The following is a 16,369-nucleotide window of genomic DNA, read 5'->3' as shown; positions in this document are numbered from 1 at the left end:
TGCTGGGAATATATCCCAGAAAAGCCAAAAAGTATAGTCGAAATGACATCTGCACTTATATGTTCAGCGCAGCACTGTTTACAATAGCCAAAATCTGGAAAAAACCCGAGTGCCCTAGAACAGATGACTGGTTGAAGAAACACTGGTACATCTATACAATGGAATACTACGCAGCTGTTAGAAAAAATGAGGTCACGACGTTTGCATATAAGTGGATCAGCATGGAAAGTATCATGCTAAGTGAAATGAGTCAGAAAGAGAGAGACATAGAAAGACTGCACTCATCTGTGGAGCATAGAATAATAGACTATATGACTAACACCCAAGATTAGTATAAATAAGTACCAGGAGGTTGTGTCCCCATGGCTTGGAGGTTGGTCTCTCATTCTGGGCAACTCAGAGAAGGGAACACCAAGTAAAATGTGGTTGGAGGTCATGCGGGGAAAGGGTGATGCGTGCTGAATATAGACTAGAGACTGAACACAATGGCCACTGAACACCTTTATTGCAAACCACGACACCTAATCAAAGAGAGAGAGATCAAAAGGGAATACCCTGCCATAGTGGCAGTGTGGGATGGAGGGATATGGGACTGTGGAGGGCGGGAGAGATGCTGGGTTTACTGGTGGTAGGGAATGGGCACTGATGAAGGGATGGGTTCTTGAACTTTGTATGGGGAAAACACGAGCACAAAAATGTATAAAACTGTAACTGTACCCTCACGTTGATTCACTAATTAAAAATAAATAATTTAAAAAAAAGAAAAAAAGAAAAAAAGAAAACTACAACTTGAGGTAATATAAAAAAATAAAATAAAAATTAGGAAGCAAATCTGAGGAAAATTAGAGGTAATTATAAATGAATATGAGGGATACTATTTCTCACTAGGAGATTATGCTTTTTAGTATGTTTAATACATTTCCTCTTTTTTATAAGCAACATTAACATTACAGGTCTACATTTTATTTAAAAATTAATAATTCTCTTTCTAACTGAATTTAAAATAACAAACCAGTTGGATAATTTAGGGGGACAAAAGTATGTTTTTATGAGAGTTTTATATTTGCTACATATAATTTGCTTTAACGTGCATAATCAAGGAACAATTTTACATGTTTCTTGTGGGTTAGGTGTGAATACAAACTTACGTTCACTTATCTATAATATAATGACTGCAAAATATGGTCCTTTAAAAATGTCTAAACATGACATGCTAAGAACTTTCCAGCATACGATCTAGTAGAAAACATTCTAAAACACTAGAAACCAAAATCATAATGTGACTTCAAAGAGTTTCTGAGCAGTGATCCAAACTAGATTAAGAGATGCCCTGTTCACCAGAAGTTCTAGGGACTCCTAATGGAAAAGGGGAAATTAGATGCAGCCCATTGTTACCTGCAGCCTTTTCCCCTGAAAGCAGTCTTTGTACCACCAAAATACTATACTTTTAAATAAGTTTCTATGATAGTAAAAGTACAAGCTATAACCTTTAAAAAAAGAAACCTTTGAAAATATAAAGCTAACAATGATAATTTTAGGGAATAACAAAATGTTTTTTATTTATTTTCCACTGGCTCTCTAAAAGCTTTCCTTTAGATTAAAATTATATTAATATATACATATATTTGAATATTTTTGTGCTTGTATTACATCACTGTGCTGAATTGAATGTTTCTTACTTCCTCATAGGCTCTTCAAAAAATTGTTATTGAGGTCTTTGAGGTTTATTTAGGTGGTGAAATTGAGAAGTGTCAAGAGAGATCAAGGAATCCAGGATAGGTCCTTATGGAACAGGATAAAAGACCTGAAAGTATCTCCCACTGCTTTCCCACATCGTGTCTCCCCCGCCGCCCCCTGGGAAATTTACCTAAAATGTTCTAAAATGATTTCAACATATCAGATAAAAAAGTTTTCTCTGAGTTCCCCAGTGCACCAAATCACTCATTACTCTGTAATTTTATTTTCTGTTTAATACTTTATACCTCACTACAAACCAAGATTTTTCGTGCTACAACTTGAGCCACATTTCCATCTTCAACCATTTGCTTTTTAAATTTTTTTTATTTGAGTCATCTCTGCCTGTCCTCAGAGTTTATTCCTGGTTCTGCACTCAAGGGTCAATCCCCATGGGGCTCAGGGGACCATCTGGGCTGCCAGAGTTCAGACTCCTGGTTGGCTGCATACAGAACAAGCTCCTTGCCTGCTATACTCTCTGGCCCCCAACTATTTGCAGTTTTTTCTATGCATTCGCCTTTTTGTTTGAGGGTCACACCTGGCAGTGCTGAGGAGTTGCTCCCAGTTTTGTGCACAGGAGGTGACTCCTGGTGGTGTCAGAGCACTGGAGGACCAGATAGTGCTGGCAATCAAAACCTAGGCCCGTCCCAACACCATAGGCCTGAGTACCTATTCCCATGCCACAAGTTTGAGAATCTGTCCCCACATCACAGGAACTAAACATCTGTTCCAACACAATAGAGCAGACACCTGATCCCACACACAGGCCTGAGCACCTTTTTCAACAACTCAGGCCTAAGCACCTGTCCCCCTCTGACACCCCCTCCCCTCACTCCTCCCTACCCAGGCTTGAGCATCTGTCCCAACAGAGAACTCCCTGCCAGCTTCCTCTCCTACCTGGGGTGCAATCCATCCCCCTCACCCACTTCCTACCATGCAAAGCTATAGGTGGAAAATAAGAAGCTGGAAGCAGTGCCCAGGAGACACCAAATCTGCTGCTTCTTGAGTAGTTACTTGCCGGCACCCTGTAAATTGTTAGCAAGTTATTCGGTTGAATTAACAGATTTAAGGCAGCACACCGTCTGTGAAATAATTTCACAAATGACACTCATTTGCCCCCAATATAAGAAATATGTATAGTTATGTCTTCATATCTGCACTGCAGAGCCTGGCAAGCTACCCCTTGTGTATTTGATATGCCCAAAACAGTAACAACAAGTCTCACAATGGAGACGTTACTGGTGCCTGCTCAAGCAAATGGATGAGCAAGACAGTGAAAGTGATGTCTTCATAATGGTTAGAAGTTAGAGAGCCAAGTTATGGCTAGTGGTGCCATATGATGCCATTATGGTGCCCAAGGCTTTCTGGAGTGTGGCTGTGAAGGTTTCAGGTTGGGGAGGGGACATATTTATTGTTTTAGGCCAACAATCATCAGAAGAACAAAGGTAATCATTTACATTTTTTTGCCTACCTGTGCTAATCCAACTAGGCTAACCTTTTAACTTACTCAAGGGAGCTAAGTGCCCTATAACGTAAAGACCCTTAGTCTATCCTGCCTCGTACATTTTTTGCAGCAGGCAGATATTTGTTGTGTATTATATTCATTCCTGTTATATTCTTCTTCCCTGGGTGCATTTTGGAAAACTCTTCGCATTTCATTACATAAACTTTGTTACCTAAGGGCATATCCAATCCTTGGGGATATTTTGCTAGGGGGATGAATTCCCATGAACTGACTTTCAAACTTTCTCTTTAGGTGAAGTATTTGGATAGTTGGGACACATTTCTCTCTCTAATTAAGGACACAGATTAAAAGTTATTTAAGTTCTAGGCATGGAAAATCAACTGTGTTTTTGCTTTAAAAGTGTTTGCCAGAATATTTAATAAAGTATTTTAAATAATACTTCACTGTATCACTATTATTTCATTGCTCATCGACTTGCTTGAGTGAACACCGGTAACGTCTCCATTGTGAGACTTGTTACTGTTTTCGGCATATCGAACACACCACAGGTAGCTTGCCAGGCTTTGCCATGCAGGAGAGATACTCTCAGTAGCTTTCCGGGCTCTCTGAGAAGAATCGAACCCAGGTCGAATGCGTGCAAGGCAAACGCCCTACCTGCTGTGCTATTGCTCCAGCCCAAATAATACTTAAAAATTCTATTTTATAAATTCTCCTTTCACTAGTAATGTGAGATAGGCTAATAGGTGTTTTAATGGACTGACCAGAATCAGATACCAGGACTATGTATATAAAATCTGTGAAAGTAAGAAATCCACTCACTACAAATAAAACAAGATTGAAGTATTAGAAAAAAGAGTAGAATCAGTCTCATTTGCATGAAAATTTTATAGCAAGATTTATGCTTCAGATTTCTACTAATAAATTAGGCTTCTGAACTTCCATTTCCCCAGTGCCTTCAGAAATGTGGTGGGTGATTTTTTTTACCAAAGGTAGTATTCTAGGTCTCCGCCCATTGGCATTCCAAATAGGTTTCTCTAAATCAGAAAAATCCCTTTGATTGCTGTCACAAGGTTCGAAGCCTGGACACATCTTAAGACACTATATATATATATATATATATATATATATATATATATATATATATATACATGTCAGTTGCAAATATATACGCAACCTCACATCATCCAACCTTTAACAACATGTTAGTGATATCCTAAAGAAGGTCTTAGTAGCCCCCTCCAAAATAGAACAGTGTTCGCACTGTTTCCTCTATGGATACTTTTTTGTAGCATTTTCAGCAGGGACAATTCATCCTCATGATACCCTGCATTTTCTCTTATCACAATTTTGAACCACCTTTATCCTGGAAACAAAATTATTAGATAATACTGCATAGCAACATGTCAGTTTAAATATAATCAATATAAAGCACTAACCACAATATAAAAGAGAAGTGAAAATTATGGCATAATATTTGTTCCTTTCCTTTCTTTCTTTCTTTTCTTGGGGTGGGGACTGCTGGGCCACACCTGGCAATATTTAGGAAGTATTCCTGGCTATGTACTCAGAAATTACTCCTGGCATTGTTCAGGGGACCATACTGGATGCCAGAGATAAATTCTTTGTTGAGTATGTGCCAAGCAAATGCCCTATCTGCTGTACTATTGCTCTGGCCCCTGTTTATTTCTTTCTTTAATACATTAAAGATAACTAGAAGTTTTGATCAAAGAAGTGGAGCTTGTGCATATAAAATATGATATATTACCTTCAAGATACATAGTTATAGTCTCAAATTCAAAAATCCATTATTTTCAGTATGATTTTCTATAGTAGCAAATAATTTTTATTATACTTTTCTCAGTGCAGTGCATACTTTTCTAAAAATTAAATAAGGCATATACCTCTCTTGAGTCTCATAATTTATTGACTATCTAAGAAATGCAAAATGCATCCAAAATTAAAACATATCTGCATCTACATGTAAAAGTGACTTAGTTTCTGGAAAGAGATATTTATTAAAACATTTTTAAAACTCATGGGTCTACATTAAGACATTTAAAATTCTTATAGAACTTGGACAAAATTCTTCATTATACTCTTGCATTGAAGAGAATTTAGTAGGATTCCACCTACTAAAAGTTAGTAGAACATGGTGCCTACGATTAACCACAAAAATAATGTAGTGGAGCTTCCTAATTGTGGAAGAGTTTTCCAGTGAATGCCCAATTTATCCTAAGTAGGGGGAGTATTTTCTCTTTGAAAATCATTGCTCTTGTGTTATCCAAAAGATAGAATCTAGGTGCTTAATTAACTATTAGTCTTAACTCCTTTCAAATAGCAAGCAGCAAACATGGGAACTGGGAAAGAATGCAGATTTGAAATACACATCAGCCAAGACTAGCCTGCATTATGCAAAGGATAAAGTAATAATTTGTTATCCATAAAAGATTCTGTCAAGCCCCTTAAGTTAACAAAGTAGCAAATAAAAGCAATCTTTGTGACTGTGGCTATCATGCATGTTTGTAATGAAAGGTCAAGAGGAATAAGGTCAATGCTTTCTTCTATTCAAACACCTTCATTCATAGCTCTGACATGTGTCACTTTCTTTAATCTAGAAATCATCAAATATTCTCTTTGGCTGAAGCTGTGTCAATTCAGTGCTAGAAGTGCATTTTAGAGTTCATTTGAAACTTTTGTGAAGAGACTACTAAGAATGGCACCATCTATTAAGGTGTGAACACAGCACTGAAAATTAAACTAGAGGGCATATTTTTAAAACAATTTTTAGATCAGAGACTCTGATTCATTTGCATCTAAAAATAAAATTTTATTCTAAGTTAAACATTAAGGGCTAGAGGTTCAGGGATTAAGTACTCACCTTGCATGCACGCTGAATACTTCGGTTTTTTACCTGACACTGCATACCATCTCTTGAGCGCTGCCAGAGGTCACTCACTCCTCAGAGGCATGGCAAAAAGTTCCCCAACTCCTTCTCTATAAAGATAAGTATAAATTTTTATATTCATTTAAGTCATTTTTCTATCAAATAATTCTGAGCAAATAGCATTTCTAAAGTAAAAATGCTATTTGGAAAATTTGAAGAAATAATGATAGAATTTTTTAAAATCACAATAAGTGTGCAAAAAGTTTTTACATGAAGACTAATTTTAATGTCTTACTATAGAGGATCTCTTGTCCCCGTGTCTGGCTGTCTTCCCCAGGGCCCCTCGGGGAGGGTGGGCTTCAGTTTCCCTCCCCATCCCGAGTAGAGCTCCTGGCGGCCGAAGACCTCCACAGCTTAGCCACAGCCATGCTCAAGGTCCCTCCCCACATGTTCGGACGAGCCTCATGTATGAAGGAACCGGCAGAGGAACCCAGGTGTGTTGGGACCTGGGGATGAGACCTCCAATCCTGCTCAGATCAGGACTGGGCCTCTTTCACCCAGATTCCCCATTCTCCAGTAGTTAGGCGGTCACACCCAGAAACTGCCACGGCGCCGTGTAATCCCACCAAAGGCCAACCAACATTCAGAGACTATAAAACCAAGCTCCCAGAAGTGCACAACATCGTAGAGCCTAGTTCTACCTCTGGGAGAACCTGGCAAGCTACCGAGAGTTTCCTGCCCACATGGGAGAGCCTCGAAAACTCCCCATGGCATATTCATATGCCAAAATCAATAACAATGATGGGTCTCATTCCCCTGACACTGAAAGAGCCACCAATATGGCACCATTGGAAAGGACAAATAAAGAGAGGCTTCTAAAATCTCAGGGCTAGGATGAATGGAGACGTTACTGAGACCACTCAAGAAATTCGAGGATCAACGGGATAATGATGATGATGATGATGATGATGATGATGACTATAGAGAAAGACATAACTATATTCCCAAGCAACATAGTTAGTAAAAACATTATTTGAGCAAACAAATCACAAGGAAAATGTTAATAGCAAAAAGAAAGAAAATATCTAGGTTAATTGTTGAACTATAAAACTCAAATGTCACAGAATATCAAAAACATGAGTTTAACCAAATTATGTGACCATTTGAAATGAAATATTTCCTTCCATTTTTTATTTGCTATGGAAATATAGTGAGTAGTTTACTGTTGAAATATGAATTATTTATGTAATAAAATATATTATTTTTCATATACCCACTATTTAAGTTTTCCATTTTATTTCTCATTCACCCTTAGCCTTAGTATTTGAAATATGTTTTTGATAAGATGATTGGCTGTTGGTTCTTAGAAATTAAGTAAAAATGTCAAGATTGTAATCTTTATTCAAACCCTAACACAGGAAATTTAATAATTTTAGTTACCAAAAAGATTTAATTAATTTTTAACCACCTTTAGCTAATAACATTTAGTCCATTTCACTAAAAATTGTATAAGGGATTTATAACTCTACTGACTTTAAAGAATTCAGCAAAATTATTATCATTTTAAAAATAATAAATAGTTCTCCTTGATCAAAACTTACATAAAATATATCTTGCCCGCATGGCAGAGCCTGGCCTGCTAACCATGGCATATTCGATATGCCAAAAACAGTAACAAGTCTCACAGTGGAGATGTTACTGGTGCCTGCTCGAGCAAATTGATTAGAAACGGGATGACAGTGATAGAGTAATTAAACAGTTGTTTGGAATATGCAATTCTTATTTCTTTTCTAACAAGCTTTCATACAACATGGAGATTTTCCTAATTATTCAACTGGAATTTATTACATGTATCTAATGTAACAGATACTTTCTCACCTCTGGGAAAACATGATACTACTCCTGTAAGTTATTAGGTCAACACTGCATAGATCAGTATGCTTAAAATTGTCTAAAGTAAAACATAAACTTAACCAAAGTGTGTTGGGTGGCCACTTAATAGGTTTGTGTGGGTTAAATGCCATGTAGGAATCCATGTTCGGGCAGACAGGAACACATTTTTACTGAAGGGATTACAGAAAGCTTTCGATCAAGACCTTGAAGACTATTTTGACCATAAAAAAGTTTGTGGAAGCAAGGAGACTGGAGAGACATTATTACATGGTATAAGATATTTCTAGTATATAAATGGCATTAGGGGAGGTAATGTGTTGGCTTGGTTTTGTCTGAAATCTAGTTCCTTGAAGTGAAACTATGGACACGAAGGTAGTAGAGATTAAGATGAAAAGGTAAAGTGTCATGAAACAATTATTGGCAACAGGAAATCTGAACATTCAAAGGTAATTTTAAGAGTGTTTGATATCTTTAACTGTCTTCTAAAAAAAAAATTGGAGAGTCAAGTAAAGCATCCATAGAGTTGTAATGATGAAGTCAGATATTTTGCAATACAGCAAGGAAATGCCAAGGATTAGTGACATATGCATTTTTTCCCTCTACAGAGAACACTATAAGGAAACATGGAAGAACGCTGGTTGTGATTTAAATTTCAAACATGACTATGAACTAGAAAGTTTACAAATCCTAAGAAATGGAGGATATTTTTCTCTTCACATACAAAACAACATCTCACCACTCTTTCTCCAAAATCTCTAGAAAATTTCTTTGTCTCTTTCTGCAGCAGAAAGTCTCCGTGTATGTGATTCATGCAAAAATTTTTTTGCAAAAAAATTGTTTATCCAATTTTCCATGAGCTTAATCTAAATAGCTATCTAATTTATTCTCTGAGGATAGAGTAAAAGAGCTTGTCTATTCTCAGAAAATATGTGGATTGAATTATTTATTTCTAACTTCTTAAGAAGCTTATAAAATGCAAGATGAAAGGTCAGGATTAATTAAGAAAAATGGTGTGAATTCCAAGAGCAGAATGTATGCTGATTGGCAAAAAAAAAAGCCTGGTTAGAACTATTAAACTATTACCTTATTGATGTTCAGGAAAACTCAGCTGATCTGACAAAACAAAATGTCTTCATTTAACAATTTGTGTATTGTGATAATGTTGACTTTTGTGTTGAAGTGCATACAATTTGTGAATTGTATTGGATTAAACATTTCTGAGTGATTCCTACTAAGATTTGTGTTTTCCTTCATTAACAAAGGCAATGGAAAACCTCTCAAGATTTTGGCACAGGGTAGTTAAGGCCAGTGTACTGACTGGGTTGTAAAGACAATGGCAAGATTATGGAAGTTGTAACCAATATACCCTAACCACCATGTGTCATAAGTAATGGAACTTTAATGACTATAATTTTATGCTAATGAGAATTCAGCAGGGTTTCCAATCCACTTAGAAGTAAGCATTTTTTCCGACTGCTGCTCATTGGGTTAATGCATGGTTAAGACAGAGTGTTTATCTAGAATCAGAAAATAGGGGCTCTGACTTGTGATTTTAGTCTTTTTTTATTCTCTACACTAGTATAGAGAGTATTTAGTATTTTCACTTAGTTGTACTACATTACTGCCTTAAAAAATCATGATGTACATCATAATCTTTCCATGATTTCTTTCACAACTGATTTTTCTCGTTTTCCAAAAGTTTATTTAATTGCACTAAATATTTTACTATGTATTGTCCACATTTGGATTTTTATTTATTTATTTATCTTGGTTTTTGGACCATACCTAGAGATGCTCAGGGATTATTCCTTGCTCTCTGCTCATGTATTACTCCTGGCAGTGCTCAGGAGACCATATGTCATGCCATTCAAATGCTCTACCCACTGTACTATTGATCCAGCCCCTAAATGGAGTTTTAATGACAAACAGGTAGATATACTATCCTTAGATTTCTTATGATGAAATGAAAGGATGCATACACACATTTACTACAACACCCTTTAATGCATTGCATGCTAGGAAATGATAGAAATACATAACATAGGGAGCTGAAGCAATAGTAAATAATAATAATAATAATAGTAATAATAATAATAAGCAGCAGCAGCAGCGGCAGCACATCACAGAGCACTTGCCTTACATGCAGCCAACCCAGGTTCGATCCCAGCATGACATATAGTCCCCGGTGCTAGTAGGAGTGATCCCTGAATGCAAAGATATATAATATAGTAAGACTCTTCAGTACTTCAACCCATATTTCTAATCTGCAATCTAATTTTGGAAATTTTCCCTTAAGTGTCATTTTCCTTCACTTAAATGAGCATATGTTATAAGAGAGCAGGGATGGTGTGTGACACTTGGTAAGTATTTATTGGATGCTTGGAGTAATAACTAAAGCACTGTAGATGTTGAATAAATATTTATTAGATGAATATAAGTAAAACATTTTATTCATCTCTGATGGAAATCTGTTTTCAACTATTTTTAGTTGGGACTACAGTAGAACACTCTTAATTCCAGTTGTTCCTCTTCCAGTACATAATAATAATAACCACCACCTGTTACTGCCCCTAAACAAAAAAATATATCTAATCCAGAGTAGATACATTTTTCAACTTTTGTCCCATAGTAAATTTTTTAGCCTGTAACCTATTATCTCTAGTTGTGTCTTCTTATTGCTGAAATAGCTGTAGTCAATATGAAAGACATGAGCAAGACAGTCAGTATGCTAATAAAACTACTAACAATGGGCATAGGTCTAACTGGGCTATAGTTTGCTTATTTTTTATTTAATAACTATTTGAATTTCCAAAAGAGTTTCTATTTATTAGATTCATATTACAGTATTAAGGATGATTTTATCTACTTATTCAACAAATGAAGACATTTCTAAGCATGAGGAATTGAGTTATGGATTAAGACAAAGGCACAGGTCCTGTTCTAATAGAATTCACACATATAGGCACATATATCTGAACAGGTAGTTATTACATGCAGTTAAATAAAAGTATATATAGAATGCTAAAAGAACAGGCAGGTGCAAATTGATCATTTTTTGGTGTAATGCAAACTACTTAAGTTTTCAATAGATAGATCAGAGAGTTTATTAGTACCATTCAGAGAAAATGCATTAAACTTCAAATTCTCCTTCCCCCAACGTACGATACATTGATTTATAATCTTACATTTCTCATGCTATTGGAACTCTTCTAGACCAATAACTGGTGAAATCAATGTTTCACCCAAGGTATCGTATACACCCAGACGTGAGCAATTGGAAGGAAGTATATATCTTTCTCTAGACAACCCAAATTTAGAGTCAAGAGTGTGACTTTTGGAATGAATATCTGCATTCAAACTCAGACTCTTCCTCACAAAGTAGCTTAACAATGCTAGGGAAACTCTCACATCCAGTTGTCTTTACCAGTTATGTGATTCTTATTATCATCGACATCATTATAGAAAAACTTACAGGGATAAAGAACATAAAATTATTAAGGATCTCGCATTTGATAGATATTCAGTACCTTTCTATCATCTTGCTACTATTGTATAAGCAAGCTGTATCTTAGTTCAGATCTCCCAATTTCTGTGGGTCATGACACTCAAATGGAGTTGCATATGTTAAAAAAATTAAATAAATTTATGATTTATAATCTGTGAAAGTTTTACGTGTTTTGCTATTTTATATACCTATCCAGGATCTCCTAAAATTTTCCCAGGTGGAAAGAAATCATGACTGGAAACTGTTTAAGGAGACATCCCTGAACTAGAGGACTGGGATTTAAATGCCCCTATTTGCAGTGCTGACCTGTTTTCTGATTCTTGTTCTCAGTGCCATCAGAATAGCTCAGTACTAGACTGCATGCTTCTGGATTTCAGACCCTGGACTTAAAAAGTTCAACAACAAAATGTTTGATCTTTAGCACAAATTTGGAACAAATAAAAGTGAACTTCCAAAATCTAAAGTATAATTCTATGAAAAAAAATCCATTAAGACAGGGGAGAAAGCTCAGCAATCATGGTCACATTACCTGGCATGTACCATGACCTAAGTTAGAACCCCATGTACCACGTGGTCTTCACTGGAAGTATCACTGATGGCCCTCAAACACCATCAGGGTTGCCTTGGTAACTCTTAGAACCTCAGGGTACAGCAGTAATTAATTGCTGGTCCTGAATACTGAGAAGAAAAAGAAATACCTAAACTATTAAAATTGTGTCATTTAAGTTAATAGCAATGACATTAGTAATAGTCATTACTGTTAAAAATCTACTAATCGGTAATTACTAAAAATCTACTAATGCTCAATGAGTGCGTATTAGATTCCAGATACAGTGCTAACTGGCACATTGATTATTTTATTTAGCCATCATGATAATAGCATAAAGGAGTTATTATTAACTCTGGTATTATTTTAGTTTTAAAGATAAACAATTTGAATTTAAGAATATTAAGTTGATTCTAGCAAGGGGCTGATTTCTCCAGAGTGCTACTTTTAAGTCATAAATCCAAGCTTTTAATTTCCTCTATCGTCTCATAATAAAATGCCTTTACCCAGTCAATCTGGAATATCTATATCATTAGTTATCTATCTAGATAACTATATGCATTCATATCTTTTTACTTATTGATTGATCAATCTATTCACCCCTTCATTCTTATTAAGTGACTGTATCCTTTACACTCTTCTCAAACATAAACATGCCATTACAACAACAAATGAATTCAGGGATTATTAAGCCTTGAAAATTTTCAAGTATAGTATTCTCATTCTAACATTACTATATTATTGTATTTTATAGACTTCTCTATGTTGTTTTCTTATTGTATCTTAGAGCAATTTTGTTTTCTTCAAGGACTTCTTTCTGTGTGCTTCAAAGGGACATAAAAGCATTTTAATTCTCAATTTATTAGCACTAACAGAGACACACATACACATATGCATATATATTCCACATGACTAGACCAAAGATTACAAAATGTAATGCTTCCAAAGATCAAATATAAAATGCATTTCTGAGAAAGGGTACAGGGGATCATGTTACTAGCTGATAATTTTAACTGTGCATTTAGAGATTAATGCAATGCATTCCCATATAAGCTTTGCCTGTTTCCCACATTTTAACATCTTGCCAAACAATAGTTCAGCATTGCAGACAGAGTATTGATACTGATATGATAGCATATATTAACAATAAGAAGTCTGCAGAATGCCACTTTATAGCCTTACCCATTTTCTGCTCCAACATTCATATCAACCATTATTCTCTTCATTTCATTATTTTGGAAATGTCATTTCAAAGTATACATATATATATATACATGGGATTACATTGCATGTGCTTTTTAGAACTGATTTTATTTAAACACAATATAGTTTTCTGACAGTGCATTCAGCGTAATTCTTACATGCATCAATACTTCATTGTTATTGCAGTGTATTGTATGATTTGGTAGGACCATTGTTAGTTTAATCATTTACCAGTTGAAAAATATTTGAGTTGTTTCCAGTTTGGAGTCATTACAAGTACAGGTATTATAAGTATTTTTATGCACATTTTCATGTAAATGTAAGTTTTCCTTTTGCTTGTAAAAGTGTCCAAGAGATCAATTGCTGAATCATGCAGTAGTTGCATGTTTACTTTGTAAAGTGCATGTTTACTGTGCTTTCCTGAATGTCTCTGTCACTATATTTCCAACAGAAATGGATGAATGAATCAGTTTTCCTCCATCACTGAAAGCATTTATTTTTGCTTATAAGCAATTGCTTTTATTAGAAGAATAGTGTCATTTTTATTTTTTAACAATTCACATAGCGATGACTTCTTAATATGATAATATGTAATCCCTAGAGACACAATAATCTCTATATTACACAAGAATCACAATGGCTAACAATGTTTAACACATCTTCATGGCATTATTTCCTATCTGTATATTTTCTTTGGTGAAATTTATTTCAATTCTCGTTTTTTTTTCTGATCTGACTTTCTTGGCTATTGAAGTTTGAGAGTTTATTTTCTAATTTAAGTACAATTCTTTGGTCACAGATATAGTTTGCAAGTTCAAAATATGTCTCACAGAGAAAAATGTTTAATAAAAAATTATCTTTTAACTCAACAGACATAGTAATGAACATTTTTCCCTATTTTTTTTTTGTTTTTGCTGCTTCATTTAAACAACATGGTTTACGAAGTTGTTCATAATACAGTCATGGGCATGCAATGTTCCAATACATATCACTCCACAATTATCCCCAGTTTCCTACCCACCCTTTAAGCCTCTGCCTTTATCAGCCACAACATAATTTAATTTATATTGCTTGTTACGTCTAAATGCCTAGTGATATTATCAAAAAATGTTTCAATAAAAGAAAGCTTTTGAAAGTTGTTGTGTCTCACTATGGGGTCATTGAGTCCTTGTCTGAGAGTTTGCTAGGCTGTTTGTTGCTACTTCAGCCTTCCGTGTTATTGTTTTTGCTTATTAAGCTTAGCTGTCTTCTATGTTACTTTTCCGTTTAATTTGGTGTGGTCCTACCAGGATGTCCGTATTGTGAGATTAGGAGGTTTCACGCTCCAGGAACTCCAGGATCAGTGGAACCGGGCTTATGAGTTTACACTGCAGCGGCTGTGGGATGTGGGTGTGGATGCGAGGGCTTCTGATGAACGGTGTGGCTGAAGTGGGGAGTGCTTGCCGTTACTCTGAAAAATACCCAGAGCTTTCAGCCAGAAAAGCAGTGTACTTGAAATATTTGTTGGCTTGATGTCCCTGCAGAGATTAGTTGTGAAACATTAGGTCCCAGACATTCTCTTTTAAGAAATAATTCTGTATAATGCTTAATCTTCTACTTACACGCACATGAATATATGTGTATGCACTTTTTTATACACAAGTACTCACATTTATCAGTATACACATATACACATATCCCGCCCCTATACACACAAACCTAAGTTCCTATTTACAAGCATAAACATAAAGTCTTTTTAGGTAACCGACTTTTCCCAGCTTATCCTACTTTCTAAGTTATTTTGAAAAAGAGTGCTTCATGATTCCTTTGTAAAGGGTACATTAATAACTTTGGATTGTAGAGTATCTTACTGGATGCAGGTGAACACATGCAAAAATGCCCTGCAGTTTTAGAAGTTCAAAAACTTTATTTTCCTCATGGGCTAGATCTCATGAGGATAAGTGTTCTATATGTTTTATTGATTTTAAGATAAGGAGTCCAATTTGCTATGCTTCCTCAAAGTGTGCCTTGCTATCCCTTGAGGCATTGTGCCTCCCGATCACTAAGAATGCTTACTGTATTTAATGGTTTTTTTTAAAAAAATCATGAGAGTTCTTGAGAGCATGATATTACGATAAATAGTTTAAACAACCAATCTTCCTAGACTTGATAAAAAAACTACAAAGCATAAATGTATTTCATATTAAATACAGGATTATTAAATGTTTAAAATCTATAGAATTAACCAAAGTGTTTCATTGTCTTAGTCTTTTAATTTAGTGTTCTAAACAAAGTTTTTTTCAAAGTTACTTTATAAGTCATTGATTTTTATTAGTCGCGACCTCATTGGACAGTAACACTTTTGCTCATTTTTTATAGTTTAAGTAATATGATAGTGTTTAAGTTATAGTATTAATGTGTAAGATTGGATATAATAATCTTTAACCTCATAAAAGTCAATTCCATGTTTTGCGTTTAGTATTAAAGAAAATTCATAATTTACCCTATATTAACTAATCAAAATTTTTTTTGTCTACTACTCAAGGGTAGACATTTTTCTTTTCATCTATTATTCAGATTAATTGCCTTCATGTATCTTGAATTGATTACTGAACACTTTAATAGTCACAAGTATTTTTGTTTTTTAGTCACAAGTATTTTTAGAATACTTTTAAAAGCTAAGGAATTTTACACAAGAATACTAGACTATAAAGAACACTAGTATTTTATGCAGTACTGTGAGAAAAAAGTGCTTAAGAGAAGTACAAGTATAGTATTTCTACACTTAACTGTAAATATAGAATTTTATCTTCCAGTAACTATTAAAACCTTAATTTTCCACTTATACAATACTTATACAATATCAATAGACATTACAGAAAATGAAATAACTGCAAACTGTCTTTGTATATGTATCAGAATCAGAAAGGAGATGAATATGTGAGAAATCGCAGCATGATATATTGAACTGAGAAAATGAAAATTGAAAATGCACTGCTAAAAAAGATTTTAAGTAAAGTGGTTGGATTTGTAGATAACATAAAAAATAGTTTTCCTAGACTAAAGTCAACTGGAAAAGAAATCATGAATACAAAATTTCATGATTGCAAAAGCATCTAAATTGAAAAATGATAAGCAGTCTTGGAAATGAACAAAGAA

This window comes from Sorex araneus, chromosome 3, assembly GCF_027595985.1.
Source record: "Sorex araneus isolate mSorAra2 chromosome 3, mSorAra2.pri, whole genome shotgun sequence".
Lineage (NCBI taxonomy): Eukaryota > Metazoa > Chordata > Mammalia > Eulipotyphla > Soricidae > Sorex > Sorex araneus.
Note: the sequence above shows the minus strand (reverse complement) of the source record.